At 37.2% G+C, this 19,142-nt stretch overlaps 1 long non-coding RNA gene across 1 annotated transcript; it reads right to left on the minus strand.

The window, feature by feature from the left end:
* Positions 1-4,180: 4,180 nt before the first annotated feature.
* On the minus strand, positions 4,181-4,721 carry LOC108957623. Its single transcript, XR_001984528.2, has 2 exons — positions 4,621-4,721; positions 4,181-4,540 (listed from the first exon to the last, which is right to left on the minus strand). It is a non-coding gene; the product is annotated as an uncharacterized LOC108957623 (long non-coding RNA).
* Positions 4,722-19,142: the final 14,421 nt, after the last annotated feature.

Below are 19,142 nucleotides of genomic sequence, written 5' to 3' on the forward strand. Positions count from 1 at the left end.
ACTCCTCGAAACTTGTGCTCTAAAGGCACATATGATAATAATTCTATTTCTGTTCCATAACTATTTTTGTAATCCAGACTTGTTTATGAAACAAAAATCCATTTGATAAAATTATTTCATTTTTCTATTTCTAAAATAGATTTTTACGCTAGAATTAAGTTTAAAACATAAATCAAAAGTGAAAATTTTTACTTCTCTATTTCTAAAACATAAGTGAGAAATAAAAACTTTTTTTTATTATTCGTTCCCACTATTAGCTAGTCACCCATCACCACTGCCAACCATCATCTGCCGTCCACTGGCCACCACCGTCCACTGGCTACCGCCACCGGTCACAATTGTCATTTGCTGCCAATTGCCATCTGCTACCATTCAAGAGAGAAATTTTGTGTCATTTTCAAACGAAAATCTATTATGAGAATAGAAATATTGTCTCGTTATCAAACACATTTTTTGTTTAGAAACTCATCCAAAAGCAAGAATAGAAAATTTATTTCTCTTCTAGAAATCAATTTCTAGCGAGAATGTTATCATTTGGGCCCTAAGTCAAATTTATGCACATTGCCCCTCTCCTTACGCAAGTTTATTTTTCAAGGAAACACCATAAGAAATTGGATGAAATATCTGGTGAGGAACTTTGCCTGGATTATTTTTTGTCACTCTTTCCATAGTTTTTAATGATTTAATTTTTGTGGAAAGCAAAAAGAAATAAGTATGATAAAAAGAGAATCGTTTTAGATGGTCCCCGTGACTTCGATTGCGACTAAATTCTTGGACGAAATGATCAAAGAATTCCTAAAAACACATCTCTCCTATAGATATCCATATAGAGATCCATTGACTTTACATTTCATTTATAGTAGGAGTGCCATAACTTTGGTATGGCATTTAATTGAGTGCCATGATTTTTTATTTTTTTTGCTCACTTGAGTGACACTTATTTGAAAAATTAATTACTTAAGTGCCATCGTCAATTTGCCTCATTGGAAAATTTGATGTGGATGCCGGTCGTTCTACATAACTTTCCCGACATTGATGTGAACAATTCTTTAATATTTTAAATTATTTTATTATTATTTTGAATTCTTATTTTCCTTATTTTCCTTTTTTATTAGGGCTAGTGAGGGTCATCATGACCCTCACCGACCGTGAAACCCTCAACCTCAGCCATGAATGAAGGCCCTTCCCAGCTCTAAGCAACCATGGGCAATGCCGCCTTGCCCAAATCTGGCAAGGGCCTTCGCGATCGAGGGAGAGGCAACCCTTGTCTAGATTGGGTGAGGGTTTCATAGTTGGTGAGGGTCGTTAGTGACCCTGGCTAGCCCTAAAAAAAAAGCAAAAGAAAAATAAAATTCAAAAATTCAAAAAAATTAGAAGTATCCACGTAGGATGTTTTGTTGGAATTGGCACTCAAATTATTGATTTTATTCTAATGTGGTACTTAAGTGAGCAAAAAAAAAGTTATAGCATTCAAGGAATACCGTACGAAAGTTATGGCATTTATACTCTTCTTCTCCCACCTTGATTCCAATCTATTTAAAAATTGTTATAATTTATTTATCCATATATTCACACATATATAAGAGCTACATTTGGAGGAAGCTGCCATATTCTACTAAATAGATATCTATGTTATCTGTATCTAAGTCTTAAAAAGAAAAAAAAAAAAAAAAGATAAGATATGCACTAGTCAAATATAAAAAATATTGTCTAAATATATGATACATTTACAAGTTAAGTTGGAGGCCCTAATAAACAAATAAGAAAAAAAAAGGCTTAATTGGGCCTTACATCTTTCATTATTAGGTTGATATCATGGCAAACCCCAAACTAGTACACATGTGACAAATTTACCAAAAACTAATTTTTTAACCACCAAAAACGCTAAACTGGTACACATTTGACAAATTTACCTCAAACTGATACACTTGTAATAAATTTACCATCTGTTAGTTTTCGTTAAATTTTATTGTCAAATTATTAAGTTAAATGACACGCGACAGTTAACTGATATACCAATTTAGAATTTTACTCTCCATTTATCATAATTTATAATTTCTGTGATTTTTTTTATGGTATTAATCCACTTTAGCATGAGGTATATTTGTTATAAATGTATCAGTTTGGGACTTTTGGCAGTCGAATAAATTAGTTTGGGTAAATTTGTCATAAATATACAAATTCATGGCTTTTTATGGTCAATCGGGATCAATTTGCCACGGGTTTACCAGTTTGGAGTTTTTCATAACAAAAAAAAAAAAAGCTTATGATAAATTTGTCACATGTGTATCGGTTTGGGGTTTTTCAGGGTATTAACCCTTCATTATTTTAAGTGGTTATTCTATTCTAGGTAACAAAGGACTTGCTATTCTTTTTAACTCTTGGGTTCAAGAATGCTCATTCTGGATTGCATATATTCTGGGGCATGTTAAAAAAAAAAAAGATAAGATCTGCACTAGTCAAATATAAAAAATCTTGTGTGAATATATGATACATTTACAAGTTAAGTTGGAGGCCTAGTAAACAAATAAGAAAAAAAAGGCTTAATTGGGCCTCACATCTTTCATTATTTTAAGTGCTTATTCTATTCTAGGTAGCAAAGGACTTGCTATTCTTTTTAACTCTTGGGTTCGAGAATTCTCATTCCGGACCGCATATATTTCGGGGCATGTTAAAAAAAAATAGATAAGATCTGCACTAGTCAAATATAAAAAATCTTAATTACCGGGATTCGCTTTAGTGGCCACCCTTCAAACATGGAAGGATGATGGTGAGGGGTTCAAATCCCCACTTTCTTAGGGAGAGATGGGGTGGAGACGCGTAAGTTTTAGGAGTGGGTTTCGATTCCCACGCCTTGCAAGAAGCAAGGCAAAAAGAAATGAGAGTGAGTGTGAGAGTGAATAGTGTGAGTATATATAATATATATATATATATATATATATATATATATATATATATATAATATAAAAAATCTTGTCTGAATATATAATACATTTACAAGTTAAGTTGGAGGCCCTAATAAACAAATAAGAAAAAGAGGCTTAATTGGGCCTCACATCTTTCATTATTTTAAGTGGTTATTCTATTCTAAGTAACAAAGGACTTGCTATTCTTTTTAACTCTTGGGTTCGAGAATTCTCATTCTGGACCACATATATTCTGGGGCATGTTAGTCTTCTTTTTTGTTTAATGCATCCGCCAATCTCTTGGTTGCGGTGTTTTGCACAGTTCTATGGAGCTTTCACGTACGTCATTTGTATAGTTGAGGATTTTATGGATATCAATCAGCCTCTTCAAATGCAAGTGAAGATATTAGCTACTCATACAAGGAGAAAGCAATCTCGTTTCACCATGAAAAGGAGAAGATGACTTCTGGTTAGAGGTTTATCTAGTCGAATAATTGAATGGAAAAATAAGGCATTAAAAGCAGTCTATTCCAAAAGGAAAATGAAGAAGAATTTGGGTCTTTGTCAGGTTCACACCATCAAAAAAAAAAAAAAAAAAAATTCCACAATCACCTATGGATGAGTGATATATGTGTTTGAACTCAATTGTGTAATCAAATTAAGTTGTTGTGTATACCAGCAACAAACCTAAAAAAAGTTCAGAGAATTGTTGTTCACGCCCGGTGTAAAAGGATCTGAGAATGAAGGTTGCAACAACAAGGACAACGGGTCCTCGTAGTTTCATGCTATTTTATCTCCTAAATTGATTTAGATAAAAGAAAACAAAAGAATTAATGCCATTTTCGAGAAAAGAGAGAAAGGGAAACGAACGGAAATCGAAATACTAAATAAGTTTCGCCGGAGGTAGAAAAAAGAATTTCTCAAGAATTTCTCTTCAACTTTCCATTGATCTCCCTTTCTCTAATTTTTCCAAATGGAGCGCGAGAGAACATCAATTCCTCATGACAAAACACGAAGGGAACTGATACAAGAGCACAAACTGAAAATTGGATTGTCTGTGGAAACCTACGTAAACCCAATTACCAACATGCAATCTGACTCAACGTGATGAAACATGATCGGATCTAATCTTGTCTTTCCTTGTCGCTCGTTTTTACATATGAACATGCCATAAAAAACGCATCTTACACTGGAGCTCTTTTCACCATAAGCATTGCTTCAGCACAGCTGCATACACCCCTGCTCGTTCCAAACTACTTTACCAAGATACGAAGCCTTAAAAAATTTCAGAATAAGCATATCAGTAATCTTATACACATCCAGTATGGAGACGGTAACCGGAAGTAATAATCATCCAGGATAACATTTCAACAAAAAAATGAAGAGAAAAAGAAAAAAGGGTTTCTCCTCCAAAACCGTCTGTAACAGCTGGTTTTCACTCAAAGCAATCTCTTGTTGTGGAGTGGGTTCGATCCAGTCGGAACCCTTCGCTTCTCGGCCGTTGTGAAGTCTCCGGCTTGGCCTTCGTCGACTGGAGCGGCAACCACACCTGCCGTGTTCATGCTGGGTTCAAAAGGTTGCTCTTTCGACAGCGATGGCGATGATGAAGAAACGGACAAGCTCCTTCCGGCGGCCTGAGTCATTCTGGGAGCGATAAGGAAGAGCAGACAGAGAAGGAGGAGGAGGAGGAGAGGACAGAGGCGAAAGCGATTACTCATATCTGCAGAGAATGTTTTTGACAGCAACAGAAGATCCCTTTCTTCTTGGTTTTGAGGTATATGTGAATTTATATGCGAAGACATCGCTCGGTCCCTGTCATTGACTTGCCTATGTGCCCCGCAAGACTTTCATCATATTTCGGGCCTAATTCCAAATAAAATAAAAATAAAAAAATGCACCAATTTTAAGCGGAGCGACAACACTTAAATCTCAAATCTAACCTTCTTAGAATCATTAATTGTCCTCAGCTATTAATACAAATGGCTTGCTAGCTGGATTTAAAGCACTATTCTTTGAGCCACAACTTGGAGAATAACAGCAAAGCTGTTCATCACCTTCTACATTTCACCAGCAAATAAAAAAGGTCTCCAAATTGAATCTCTCACTTAGTTGTTATGTTGTAATTTGAAGTTGTAGATTGCCGCCCATCGAGAGATGCCATGGACAAGATCCGCCAAGCTCACGACTAGAACTTTTTATATTTTCAAATTTTGAAACAAGGTTGATCTCAAATAGAGAGTTAAGAAGTCAAATTTGGAATACAGGTAAAAGTTTATGACTTTTTACAAAATAAAAAAAGCCAGGGCCATAATTGTTACTCGACCTAAAATTTATACTTTTTTTGGGGATTAGCCCTCATATTACGGGAACTTTTGGAGTATTTATATATTTAATCTTTATAATGATTAAAAAAAACGGAGACTATCTTAGATAGGTGAACACTAAATCAATGGAAATACCCTAACGACCTCGTATACCAAGTAAGGCATGAGCAAAATTCCCGGTTTAGAATACTTATTTTATCTTAATATGTATAAGTCTATTTGACTTATATATAATGTCACACGGAGATATTTCTATCGTATTGAGCATCCACCCGACCAATGCATTAAGCATATTGACCTCACTTTATTCTCATCACGGAGGATCAAAATGGGTCAGAACTCACAAAAAAGCAAAGGAGAGATCATTCTAACACGTTCGAAATGCAATTCCACCCGCTCACTTTAGCAACGAAGGGTTTTTGCCGCCGGTCGAGACTCTCAAATTCCATGGCACATGATTTACCCACGGCATATACATAGCCGGCGAATCCGAACAATAGCATTGGACGTCAGGTAGATTGCTAATCGCGCATAACCCGACATACAAGCTGTCCAGAAATCACAACTAATCAAAATAGAACAATATCCACCCCCACCCCCTAAAATAACATAATAATCAGAAGAGATGCCGACCGTCTCGCTTCATGAACCTAATGGAAAACCGTCGTACATTGCCGTCCATGATGAAAAGGATGGGGAGAGGTGGCTGACCATTGGAATTGGGATTGGTGTAACACTGCATTATCTTAGTGATGGATCTGTGGCTCGTAAAAACGACGGTGCGTTTGGTGGGGGGACGCGTCACTTTTTCTATTGGGGGACGGTGCTGTGCGAGGGTCGCGACCGTGGACTTTGGGATTGGACAGGTCGTGTGGAGAGGCTCGATGCTTGACACGGATTAATGCAGTTTACCGACAAAATTTTGTGAAAGAGTTGATTTCGTAAACCAACCATTGGAAGTCAAAAAATAAACGCCGACGCACTCGATCTTTTCTTGTAGAAGAGGAGGGCAAGGGCATGATTATATTGACCTTATTTATTAAGAGATTAATACCACCAAAAAAATCCAAATTAGTGTACTTGTGATAAATTTACTATAAAAAAAAATTTTAACCATCAAAAACCTTAAATCGATATATCTGTAACATATTTACTCTCAATTAAATTAATACCACAAAAAATCATAAACAAATATATCTATGACAAGCAAAGGGTAAAACCTTAAATTGATACATCCACCAACTACATTGTGTCATCCAATTCAACAATCCGATAATAAAATTTAACAAAAATTAACATAGGGTAAATATATCATAAATGTGTCAATTTGGGGTTTTTGTGATCAAAAATTAAATTAAGATAAATTTATTATAGATGTATCAATTTAGATTTTTTCGTAGTATTAACCTAATTTATTATCGCATACAACATTTTGCCGTGCATTTGCCCTCTTCGAAGAAAGGTATATTATATGTAGTCAAATGGGGTCATGTGTCGACAATCGGAAGTAATATTCATGCGGCGCCGCATGTGTTGGTATGATCTCAAGGCGGCGTAGATATATTCACCACAGTCAAAATCTGTCTTTTTCACTTCTCACGTTGATTAAAATCGATCTTTGGTATCTCCAGCGTTAGTCAAAAGTTATGCGTTTTGTAGAAGACAATTGTGTGCAGGCAAGCCAATACCGAGACAGAACGCAACCGTCCAGTCATCGACAAAATCAATGATGTTTATGTATTATTTGTGGTTTAGCTGTTCCTTTCAAGATAAGGGAATTTATTCAAGCACTTGATTATCGCGGCACTAGAAAGGTGCGGCCTCAGGCCAATTCGTGAAGTGGACTTACTTTTCTCCTTCGAGGTTCTCTTTTGAGTAAAAAAATTAGGAGAACCGTGCTTTATTAAATTAATTCAAGTTACATCAAAGTGGATTTCCATGAGACATTTGCGATCTAGTGGGACTGTTTCTGTACAGTGATGGATTAGGTCCACAATTCATTTGTACAGTGATGACGGGCGATGTCTTAGACTCTTAGAGATTACAGTACACGCAAACACCCCATTGTGTTTAGTACGATCTTGCAAAGAAACCATTCCGTCGTCGACTATTTAGATCAAAACCCTTGGTATTGTCTCACATAAAAGAAAAAGTAATTCATGTCAATATGGAAATGAAAAGAGTTTATGCTAGGGAGAAAACCTTATTCCTATATTCAATGTATCTGAAAGGATATAATTAAGCACAAATTAGGGAGGGGAAGCGATTATCATTCGAAGATAAGACTCCCGCTTTACTTGATACGCTAGTATAGACAACAAAATCCAACTACGTTTCAAAAAGCTTGGCCAAATGGGAAGTGACATAAGGTTTGAATAGAGGCTTTGAATGGGTCAAAAATCAAGAACCGATGACCAAGGAACCCTTGGATCCGCGATGTCAAACTCATGAAAAAGCTGGGAAATCATATGGTTTGACAAAGGGAAGATCCGGAAGAATCAAAAGCAAGAGATTACACCCCCAAGAAAAAAAAATTAAAAAGCAAAGAGAGAGAGAGAGCAAATTAAATAGAACAATTGTTAGAGATATAGATATATTTAGGAAATATATTCCAATTCATCCTGATTTGATTCTTTTGATGTAATTGAAATTTCGTTACCTTAGATAGTTAAGCTCTTAAGTTTTTATATAGGCTTATGTATTCTTCATTAGAGATATTACATTTTTCTATCAATACATTTCTCAACTTGGTATCAGAGCCTCATTTCCTGAGGCAACCGAGGTGCGCCCATCGAGTCTGTTACAAGGTGGCCACCACGACACTAGTGGCACTAGCCGCGTCTATACTGATTATTCATCAAGACCGAAACTTTGAGTTGCTGTTCAGCATACATTGTTGATTTAAAAAAAAAAGGTCATGACCATCAAACTTGCCACCCTCAGATGAGAGAAATACTGATATTTGGTAGCCAACTACCATCAGACACCGCCACACGCCCCACCAGGCGCTGTTGTGTCTCGAACACAGGAAAACCTCCACTACTTCATTGTGATTTGGATGCCTTTCAACGAGTTTATCTAAACACGAAGCTTATCATGTGACTCGCCTTTGGCAAAAGAGGCCGCCGATGAAATTTGCCGCCAACCACCACCGCACGCGCCTCTATGCGCCGTCGGAAGTCTGTGCGTGTGAGATCCACGCGCATTGTCATTGACACGCCTGTGTGTACTGTCATGCCTCCGCTCAACTGATGTAATAGCCACGTCATCCTTTGACCATTGACCGATCGGATTGGCCGTTGACCAAGTCAGATCGGATCATTGACCGATTAGACTGGGCCGTTAACCAATTCATACCAGACCGATCGAATCGGTTCCATTGCTTTTCTGACGGTTCATGTCTTTTTAGACCGGTTCTTGGCCATCCCAAACTGGTTCCCAAGGTATTTTGACGTTCTTAGTACATTTTTGGCTTTATTTCCTCCAGATAAGCTCTCCAAGTACTAATCTTTGCACATTTTTTTTGGTCCAATCTATTGTATTGACGCTGGTTTAGTGCTATTATAGATAAATTAGAAGTTTTGATGTCCAATTACCATCAAGTACGACCTACACAACTTACAGGGACAGCTAATCAATCCAAAAATCAAGGTCTACATGCAAGTTCATCTGCCACTACTGCTATCATAAAGACTTCTCTTAATAGATCGTTTGTTACTTTTTCATTAGAGGATCTTCATTGCATTATTCAAGAGTTTGGTACTTCTAGCTTCTTTGTTCCCTGTTATCGCTTCAGGTACTTTTGATTCATGGTATTTTGACTCTGCCTGCTGCAATCATATGACCTCCAATTCTGATTTATTTCAATCCAAATCATTCAATTCACATGTTCCTACTATTCACACCATAGATAATTCTCAAATGAGAGTTAGCGATACAAGAAACATTTCAACATCTACATTATCCTTACCTAATACATTCATGGTTCCCAAATTGTCCCGAAATCTTATTTCAGTAGGACAATTGTATGAACTTGGCTTTGATGTCCACTTCTCTTCCCATGGTTGTCATATGTAGGATCCACTCTACCATTGCTTCCCTTTTTTAACCTTGTACATATAGAGAAGCCAGCACTAATCCTCTATGTCAACAAGTAATGGCAGATGAGTTGCAAGCCTTAGATAAGTCTCGTACATGAGATTTGGTTGATTTGCCTCTCGATAAGTCTGTTGTAGGTTGTAAACGGGTATATAAGATTAAAACAAAGGTAGATGGTACTATGGATCGTTATAAGCTCGGCTAGTGGTGGAAGGCTTTACTCAAGAATATGTTGTTGACTACGAAGACACTTTCGCTCCTATTGCACATCTTACTTCTGTCCGTAGTCTTCTTACCATCACTGCAGTTAAGCACTAGTTTCTATTCCAGATGAATGTTAAAAATGCATTCTTGAATGCTAATCTTACTGAAAAAGTCTATCTGGTGCCTCCTCTTGGATATACTCATTCTTCCAACAAAGTGTGTCGATTACGCAGAGTATTATATGGTTTGAAACAAGCTCCTCGTGCATGGTATTCCAAATTCAGCTCTACCAAGGAATCTCTCGGCTTCAAATCTAGTCCTTATGATCATGCTTTTTTTTGTTTGACACACATCTCGTGGGTATATTATGTTGCTTTTATATGTGGATGACATGGTTATTCCTATCGATGATTATATTGTCATTTCAAAGCTCAAGCAATATCTCAGTCAACAATTTGATATGAAAGATCTTGGGCAACTCATTTACTTTTCAGGCTTGGAGGTTCATTCAGATTCCTCTGGTTATTATCTTTCACAAGTCAAATATTCCATCACTACCACTCCTATTGAGACTAATGCCAAATTTGATGCCAAAGATGGGGCTTCTCTTTCGAATCCTACACTTTATCGACAGCTTGTTGGCAATCTTATCTACTTACTATCACTCAACTTGACACTGCCTGTGTTGTCCATATTGTTAGTCAGTACATGATCGCACCTTGCACGACACATTTTGCTGTCATACTTCGAATTCTTCGCTACATCAAGGTTACGTTATTTCATGGCCTTCACTATTCTTCTCAATCTAGCTTGGAATTGAAGGCTTATTCTAATGCTAATTGGGCTGGTAACCCTCAAGATCATCGCTCCACTACAAGCTACTATTTCTTTTTGGGCACTTCACTTATCTATTGGCATAGCAAGAAACAGACTACCATTGCTTGATCTAGTATAAAAGCAGAATATTGAGCTCTTGCTGATACAACATCAGAGTTACTATGGTTGCGCTGGCTACTAGAAGACATATGAGTGCATCAATAGAGTGGAATAGTAATTCATTGCGACAACCGAAGTACTATCTAGATAGCACATAATAATGTTTTCCATTAACAAACCAAGCATATTGAGATAGACTGTCATTTTATTTGATCTCATGTTCTTCATGGCACTGTTCGACTAGTATCTACTTCATCCGCCGAACAGGCTGCTGATGTCTTTACCAAGACACATCCACCGGGGTGTTTTTTAGATCTCTTCAATGTTAGAGATATAGATGTATTTATGAGATGAAATTTAATTTTTTTTATGTAATTGATATTTCATTACCTTAAATAGTTAAGCTCTAAAGTCTTATATATAAGCTCATGTATTCTTCAGTAGAGATGTACATAATATTACATTTTTCTATCAATACATTTCTCAACTACAATGTCAAGAAAAGAAAAAAAAAAAGACCAAAGCCGAACAAGGGAAATTGTTGGAAATCGAGAAGCGCTCACTTTTGGAATCGGACATTATTGGAAGGAATAATTAAAAAATCAGTCTTGTACGGCAACATGTGCACTGAACAGCGACGAATAAAGGGCTTCTTTTTCCTTATCTTGGGGGGGCACAGAATTTCCCACCACCTTAGAAAATTCGAAGCTCCAAGCTCCATTTTTGTCAAATCATGAATCATTACTGAAGGAAAGAGAGAGATGGAGAGCGAGAGCGAATCGGAGGAGGTGCTCGTTCCCCTTTCGACCGACTTGTTACAGGAACAACGAGGGTGGGTTCTAACAGTGTCGCCTCTTGGTGGAACTAGAAGAACGTGTGGACCAGGCCGACACCCATTCCTTTTTCCCCATTTGTTTCGAAATTAGAAGGGTATTGCGCAAGTTGAGTTAGAGACGAATGTTTCCATTCTCAACATGTTTAAACTTGACATCACACCAACTAGCACCGAGCATTTCAACCTATGACACGTTACAAAGCTCTTCTCCTTCAACAACATACTCATGTTTATCCTGGCGGCAAAAGTTGTACCACGAAATTTGGCAAGATTTTTCTTATATGTTAATTGGATCACTGAGTGAGTGATTCAAGAGTACTTTCACAATGGTTAGTTTTGACAAATTCAATTACGTTTGCCCTCAAGGAAACTTGCCAAGAAAACGGGGGAAAAAGAGGAGAGATAGATAGTCTACCATAACTCGAACACTTATCATGTTTGTAAGATCATTTTTTTTCCGTTCATTAGTGTAATCACAATTCATATATAAGTGGAGACCAAATCACATGCATATCTCAAGACCTACTAAAAATTATCTGAATAAACGAATTATTCGAATACAGTAGCAATTGCAAATATGATTGTGGCAGAGAAACATTATCACACTTCATATTGCACAAATGTGTCAAACGAATCAACCATACCGCTTTTGTCAATTACACGTGGTGTAACAAGTTAATTGATATTTATCTGATTTTACAATGGACAAAAATTTTCACATTAGATAAAAAGAAAAGGGATTAGATTTGAAGTATTCCATGGTAAGCAATACAATCATGACATAAAATAGTGGTTGGTCGAAGGGCGACGGAACAGAAGACGGGAGAAGAGGACGAGGATTGGCCACGGCAAGCCAATGATTCGATCATATAAGTCCATTCCCAACTACACAAGATCCTAAAAAAATTCCCCGACGTGACGTTAAAAGCTTTTTGACATTCTCTGCCTATCTTTCTCTCTTTTGTAACCCACCACGCGAGCAAAACCAAGCAATTATTTCCTCCCCACCTTTTTTCTTCCCAACGCGTCAAATCCCCTCGAACACTCCCAATCGTGGTGACGTTCACGGGAGATCTCGATCGTGTTATTGGAATTTCAATTTTATTCATTCAAGGAACCATCATTAATCACCCATCTATAGAAAAATTAAACTCGCGCACTATGAAAAGAATAGACATCACTTAATTATTTGTGCTTTCACATCCGAATATATTACAATTATAGGTATCAAAATGGATTGAAAACCCATTTATGACCCTTAACCCACACATGATGAGTTGGGTCATAAATGAGTTGATTAAAATTTGCTAAATGAGTTGATACGAGTTTGAGTAATATAATGTAATAAAATATGGGTTTCTAATGGATCTAAAGCTCACCTCACCTTCAATCCCTCTGTACTTGTCTTCAAGCTCAAGTTTGGGGTTTTCGAGTGGAGCAACTTATTTTCTAATTTTATCATCTTCTACTTACAATTTACTTTATTTTTATTTTTCGAAATTGATAATTAGTAAAAGATCTATCTTCCAAGTTTTAGAAAATTATGGAAATTAGTATAAGATTTTGCATATAAATATTTATTGCCTTATTGAGTTTAAGAGATGTCGGATATTTCATTGTGAAACTTGAATAATTTGCAATAAAAAAAAAGTTGCAAACAAGTCGAAAATCTTATTGAGAACCTTATAAAACTATCATAAATTTTATTGTTTACACACTATGCGCTTAGCATAAAAGTTCATGTTTTTAAATATCTATGTATATCTGTGATATGGGTCAAGTCAATAATGAGTATAGGTTATTGAATTTATATTGCATATAAGTCAGTCAAAATGGGTTAATTGGGTTGATTAGAGTATAACCATTTTTCGACCCGATCCAAACACGACGCGCCAATTTGATAGCCCTACTCAAAGTTAAATGTAGTCTCATCTATCATGATTGAGGGGGGTTGATTAGGTTCTTTTTTCTAGTGAATTAAGTGTACATTAGAAGTATATGGAGTCTTAATTTTGGCGAAGACCGCCTAATTTTTCACTGATGTTAAAGGCATCCGATTCTTAATAAAATATCTCACGAAAAGCAAATACAATAGAGAAATCGATGCTTCGGAACTGCCTTTCTCTCCTCTAATTTTGTAGCGTACACGGGGAATTTCCATGAACTGTAACCAAAATATGCATCTTTCCAAACTTGCGTTAAAGGCTACCGGTCTCGATTCAAACCTCGCTCGGTTTCATTAGGTGTGGATGGAGAAATGGGCTTTGATTTCCCATGAGAACGTTGGCGTCAAGCGGATTATATATATATATATATATATATATATATATATATATATATATATATATATATATATATATATATATTGTCGAAAAGAAATTTCATCCATTTACCATAATCAATATGAAAGGAACATTAAAAACTTTCAAGAAAAACAAATCCTAAAAAGACTTTACAACAAAACAAAACTTAGAAACCAAAATGGTACAGTTTGTAGTTATAAACAAGCTCTCATCCCAAAAAGTCTGATCTGTCACAATATCAAATAACAACCAGTGGCTAATTACCAGAACCGTCAGTAATAGGTATACACCGAGATCTTTCCCTTTAGAAATAATAGCTTGTGTTGCGCACCTAAATTCAACGTCCTCAACATCATCATCATCTTACGAAAACAATGAGAACAACATGTTAAATCATAACAGATCGAACGTGTTTAGGAAACTCCTAAATCTAGATTTAAATTGAAAGAGAAAAGCTCTCAAATTCATATCTCCACCTAAATCGGGATAGAAGAGCCTTCGCCAAATCTCAGAAAAGTCATAGAATCATGTCTCGAAAATCCTACTGGCTTGATTGGTGACGAAGTTCTCACAAAATTTTCAACTGTAAGCAAATTTATTCCCCATGACGAGCGGAGAAAAGCAACAACAACGAGTGAAAGAAGATGTTAAACAAGCCAAAAAAAGACACTGAAATTAGGTCAGAAGAGAAGAGAAAAGAAAAAAAGAAAAAGAAAGAAATCAAGGCCTAGAAAAAGAAAAGCATAGCAAAGCAGGCTCTAGAGCTTCCGGGTGAAGTTTCTTCGAAGGAGTTTTTTTTATGGAAGAGAGAGGGCTGCTGACAGGGTGATAAGGAATTTACGACCTATAAGTAGATTAGATCTAAATGGCATCTCATCATGCTCGATTTGTCTACAAAGTTAATCGAGTGAGAACTTGACGTGCTCGATAGACATGGACGTATTATGTCCCATTTAAGTAGAAATTAGCACCTTTGTTTAATCCAATATTCAGAGATTAGAATCGGTCAAGCCACTAGCATAAAGCTGTTCCTCTCCCCTTTTTTTTCTGACGTGGGGATGGGATATTCTCTATTGGGACTATACGCATTACCAAAATACGATGCTCGTTGCCAACTCTGTGTCCGTAATTTGTATTCTTTGTTACCGTATCCTCTGGATTTTATATATGGAATGACATCCTTGTGAGTGGTGACTAATGTGGATTTTTCCTTTTTGAGATGTTCAAAAGGTCCTGTTATTTCTATCTCGGATACAAAACATTGGGTTTGTTTTGCCTGTGCGTGGAGATATTTTTTTCATGCAACGCATGTAGCATGTGACGTGCTAATTGGTGTAGTACACGCATAAATCAAATACTATTGAGGCATTTGCCTTAGTAATTACACATTTTCAATGTGGGCTATGCATACTAACACGGGTCTAGTAACTTTAATATTATTGACGAGTGACATCGTAAGGAAACTGCGACTGGTTTTTTTAAGCAACCGGATCATCATGATTAGCATCTGAATCCGACACTATTCATCTAGTTAGTTTTGGTCACTTATTGGGCCTGGGCTTTTAGCCCATTTATCCTTCAAGCACGTCCTTTTTTATGTGTCTTCCCCCATTTTTTTGTAGTTTAAAATAGGACAAATGATCCATAAACTTGGCCCCAATGTATAATGTGATGTAGTTCCTAAACTTTAGCTCAATGCGTGATATAGTCCCTAAAATTTTAAATTATTCAATGTAATTTTTTAACTTTTAGTATATGTTCAATTTAATCTTTGAATTATATAGGAATATTAGATGTGGTCCTTGAATTTAAATTAATGGAAAAATAACATCGAACATTTTCATATTGCTTAAGAACAATATTGAATATGTATAAAAAATTCGGGAATCACATTGAATAAATTAAAAGTTCAGAGCCCGTACTAAATATTGGGCTAAAGTTCAAGAATCACATTGAACAAATTAGAAGTTTAGGCATTGTATTGTACATTAGGTTTGTGTTATTATTCTTTTAAAATATATCTAACGAGAATGAGAACTTATTATATGTATTATTTACTCTTTTGAGGATCTTACGAAAGGATTGCTCACGATGCGACTTTTAATCCTAGAGAAGATTCAATTAATACGATTGCTAAGGGCGCGTTTGGTAACATTTCTGTTTAAAAATTGTTTCAGGGAACAGAAATATAAAACAATGTTTCTGTTCCAGGGGACAATTTTTGAATAAAAAAACGCGTTTGATAAACTTGTTCCAGGAATAAAAGATTAACGAAACACGTTTGGTAAATTTGTGTTCTTTTTTTTTTTCTTTTAATTTTTTAATATTTTTATTTTATTTTTCTTCTTTTTCTTCTTTTGGCCAGTTGCCGGCCTCGGCCATGGCCGGCCGACGAGGGCCGGCAGCCTCGCCCAGCCACGGCAAGGCTTGCTGGCCCCTGGCGAGCCCGAGCTCGCCTAGCCTTGCCCCGCACCGGTGAGGCTCGGCCTCGCCTTGGTTGGGCGAGCTTGGGCTTGGCCTCGCCAAGGGGCGGTGACGCTCCGACAAGGTCACCGGCCCTCGACGGCCAGTCACCAGCCATGGTCGAGGCCGGCGACCGGCCAAAGAAAAAAGAAAAAGAAAAGAAGAAAAAAAGAGAAGAAAAAGAGAGGAAAGAGAAAATTTGTTCTTAAAAATTGTTCTAGAAACAATTGTTTCTGTTCCAAATATGTTCCTGGGAATAAAAAAAATAGATTTGGAATAAAAACACAAGCAAATACTTTTTGTTCTTTTTTTTATTTCCTGAAAAAAAAAATAGAAATTTTGTTTATAAATAAAAATAAAGAACATTAACAAACAGGTCATAACTACCTTCTTCCCATCGAGTCAAGGGTACAGTTCAAAGCCAAAATGGACCGCTGCTACGTTCCGTGCCCGTCAAGTTGGGCAGGTGAGCATATGGTGCCAGAAAGAGTCCCAAATCAATGCCTGGGACATCGGCCATTGCTGCTATCGGGAATCATTGACCTTGTCCAAACGCCCCTAAGAAGATCAGTTTTGTCTTCCATTTTGCTCGGTCTGATGACCATATTGATAATGATATTTTCAAATTTTCTTTTATACAGGGGTGGAAGTATCATACATCGCGAGCACTCGATTAATTCACGTTTGGAATGAGCGATTAAGAGTGCAAATGGTAACACTTCTTGGCTGGGGAATAATATTTTTTCAAAAATGTTTCTTTTCTATTTCTATTATAGGAAACAATTTCTGTGTAAAAAAACTCGTTTGATAACTACACAAAATTTTTACTCTAGAAATAGAAAAAGAATATAAATGCGTTTGGTAAAAAACAGTTTCTTTTTTATATATTTTTATTTTTTATTTTTGTTGGCCGATCGCTGCCGGATGCCGTTGCTGGACGTCGCCGCCGCGGCCTTTGCCGTCCGGTTGGCGGCGGCGACAGCAGCGACTGGTGGCGGCGGGGGACAGTGGTCGGCGGCTACAGCAAGAGATGAATAAAAGAAAAAAAAATTCACTTAATTCTGAAACTTATTCCTAGGAACAAGAATCAACTTTTTTTAACTTCTCATTTCTATTCCAAAACCATTCCCGGGCTAGTTTTTTATTCCCAGGAACAAAAAACTAACTTGCCATTATCAAACAGGTTTCTATTCTTTTCTGGGGAAGAAAAGAATAGAAATTCTTGGGCTGGGGAATGTTACCATGCACAGCCTAAGTATCCTTTCTCTTATAACGTATAAGGAGTGATCATCGAAATTTGCGCATGAATGATTATGCTGCGAGGTTACTTGTTCCATCTTGTACGAGCAAACATCATCAATAAGTATCTTGAGCGGATGAAAAGATCCATATATTAAGAGTGTGTTTATTCTGTAGAAAATATTACATTTTTATAAAATATTTCTTAAAAAAGAGGTTTTCAAGAAAAATGATAATATTTTTCGATTTTTGGTTGAAATATGAAAAAGAACTTGAGAATTCCGTCGTTTGGAAATAAAAATTTGATTTGATTTTCCTATGTACATATATACAATTTAGGCGCTAGTGAGTTATGCATGGGCACCATGATCCCAAGTCCAACTTGGATGGACCTTGACCCGGGTACTAGGGACTAAAGCAAGGCCACTTGAGTGCAGGCTCCGATCTCGCATCCACATAAGCTAAAATCGAGAACCTGGTGCCCTTCCACGACTTCTTGGTGCCCTTACATGGGTCCATAGAGTCGTGCTTGAGCCCTAATGCCCATGCTTGACTCCCTTGCACTCGAGCATGGGTTTACAATGGTTGAGCATGGGTACTCAACACTCAAGCCATAATCTATTAGCCCAAGGTTGCAGATGCTTTTGCCTGAGTCTCCGACGATTGGGCTTAGGTCCTTAGCACCCAAGCTCGGGTCTGTCGAGGTTGGGCCTAGAAGCCTTGATCATCGATACTTGGGCCTGGCATCAAGGGACATCGACATAGGCTTGGGTGCCAGGGACCCGGGTATAGGCATTGAGGTCCTAGGCCTTGGCCATGATGGACCCAACTCAGGCATGAGGGATCCTAGCATAGGCACTAAGGACCAAAGCATTGCATTTGGGGGTCTAGGCCTAGGCATGGAGGGTATTTGGGCATGGGCATGGGTATCGCGGTCTTGCACTTGGCCTTTATGGACCTAGCCCTAGTGCCAAGGCATTGTGCATGGGTGTTGATGCCTTAAGCCCAGTCTCTATGGATATAGGCCTAAGCGTTGGAGACACGAGCATCAGCATAGAGGTCTCAAGCTTGGCCTTGATGAACTCGGCCTTAATGACCCGATCCTAGATGCTAGGGACCTAGAAATGAGCATTAGTGTTCTCGTGCCCAAATGTAGAGTTTCCAATCTAAGTGCATATATCTAGTAATATTTTAGGAAATAACTTTCAATTTTTTAAAATGGAAATCATTTTTCCAAATTTAAATATGGGTTTTTCGTTAAATAGAAAAAAAAATCGTTGACTCATTAAGTAATTCAATTGCCGAAAAATAAGGAAAATATCTTCTGCGAATAAAAGGGAGACTTAGACAATTCTTTGTGACCCATCAAATAAGTTACGGTCAAGGGAATCGGAACTGGACCTTGACCCTCGGGGTCCTGGGTCAGGTTTAACTTTCTATGCATGCCAACTTGCACATATGAGAACGAAAGACGCAATTTGTAACTAAAATGGTCAGTGTGGAGTGGAGACTGGTTTCATTTTGTACGAAGTTGCTGGCCTGCTTCTCTAGAAGATTGAGAATAATAATGATGATGATAATGGATACACCTGGCTGAATCGGTACCTCCAATAACGCCATGAAACTTTTCACATCTCTCACCTAAATATATTTATAAAAAAAAAAAAAAAACGGGGTCAAGCTACTAAAATGCTCTCCCCTTTTTCCAAGGATTCGTTTCTATCGTTGCCCCATTTGAGTAGGCCTCAGTAGGCCTCGGGAGTTACTATCCAATTTAAACCTATTATACAAATGTTTTCAATTTTAAACTCTACACTATTATACAAAATTTTAA

This window comes from Eucalyptus grandis, chromosome 1 (assembly GCF_016545825.1).
Source record: "Eucalyptus grandis isolate ANBG69807.140 chromosome 1, ASM1654582v1, whole genome shotgun sequence".
In the NCBI taxonomy this organism is placed as follows: domain Eukaryota; kingdom Viridiplantae; phylum Streptophyta; class Magnoliopsida; order Myrtales; family Myrtaceae; genus Eucalyptus; species Eucalyptus grandis.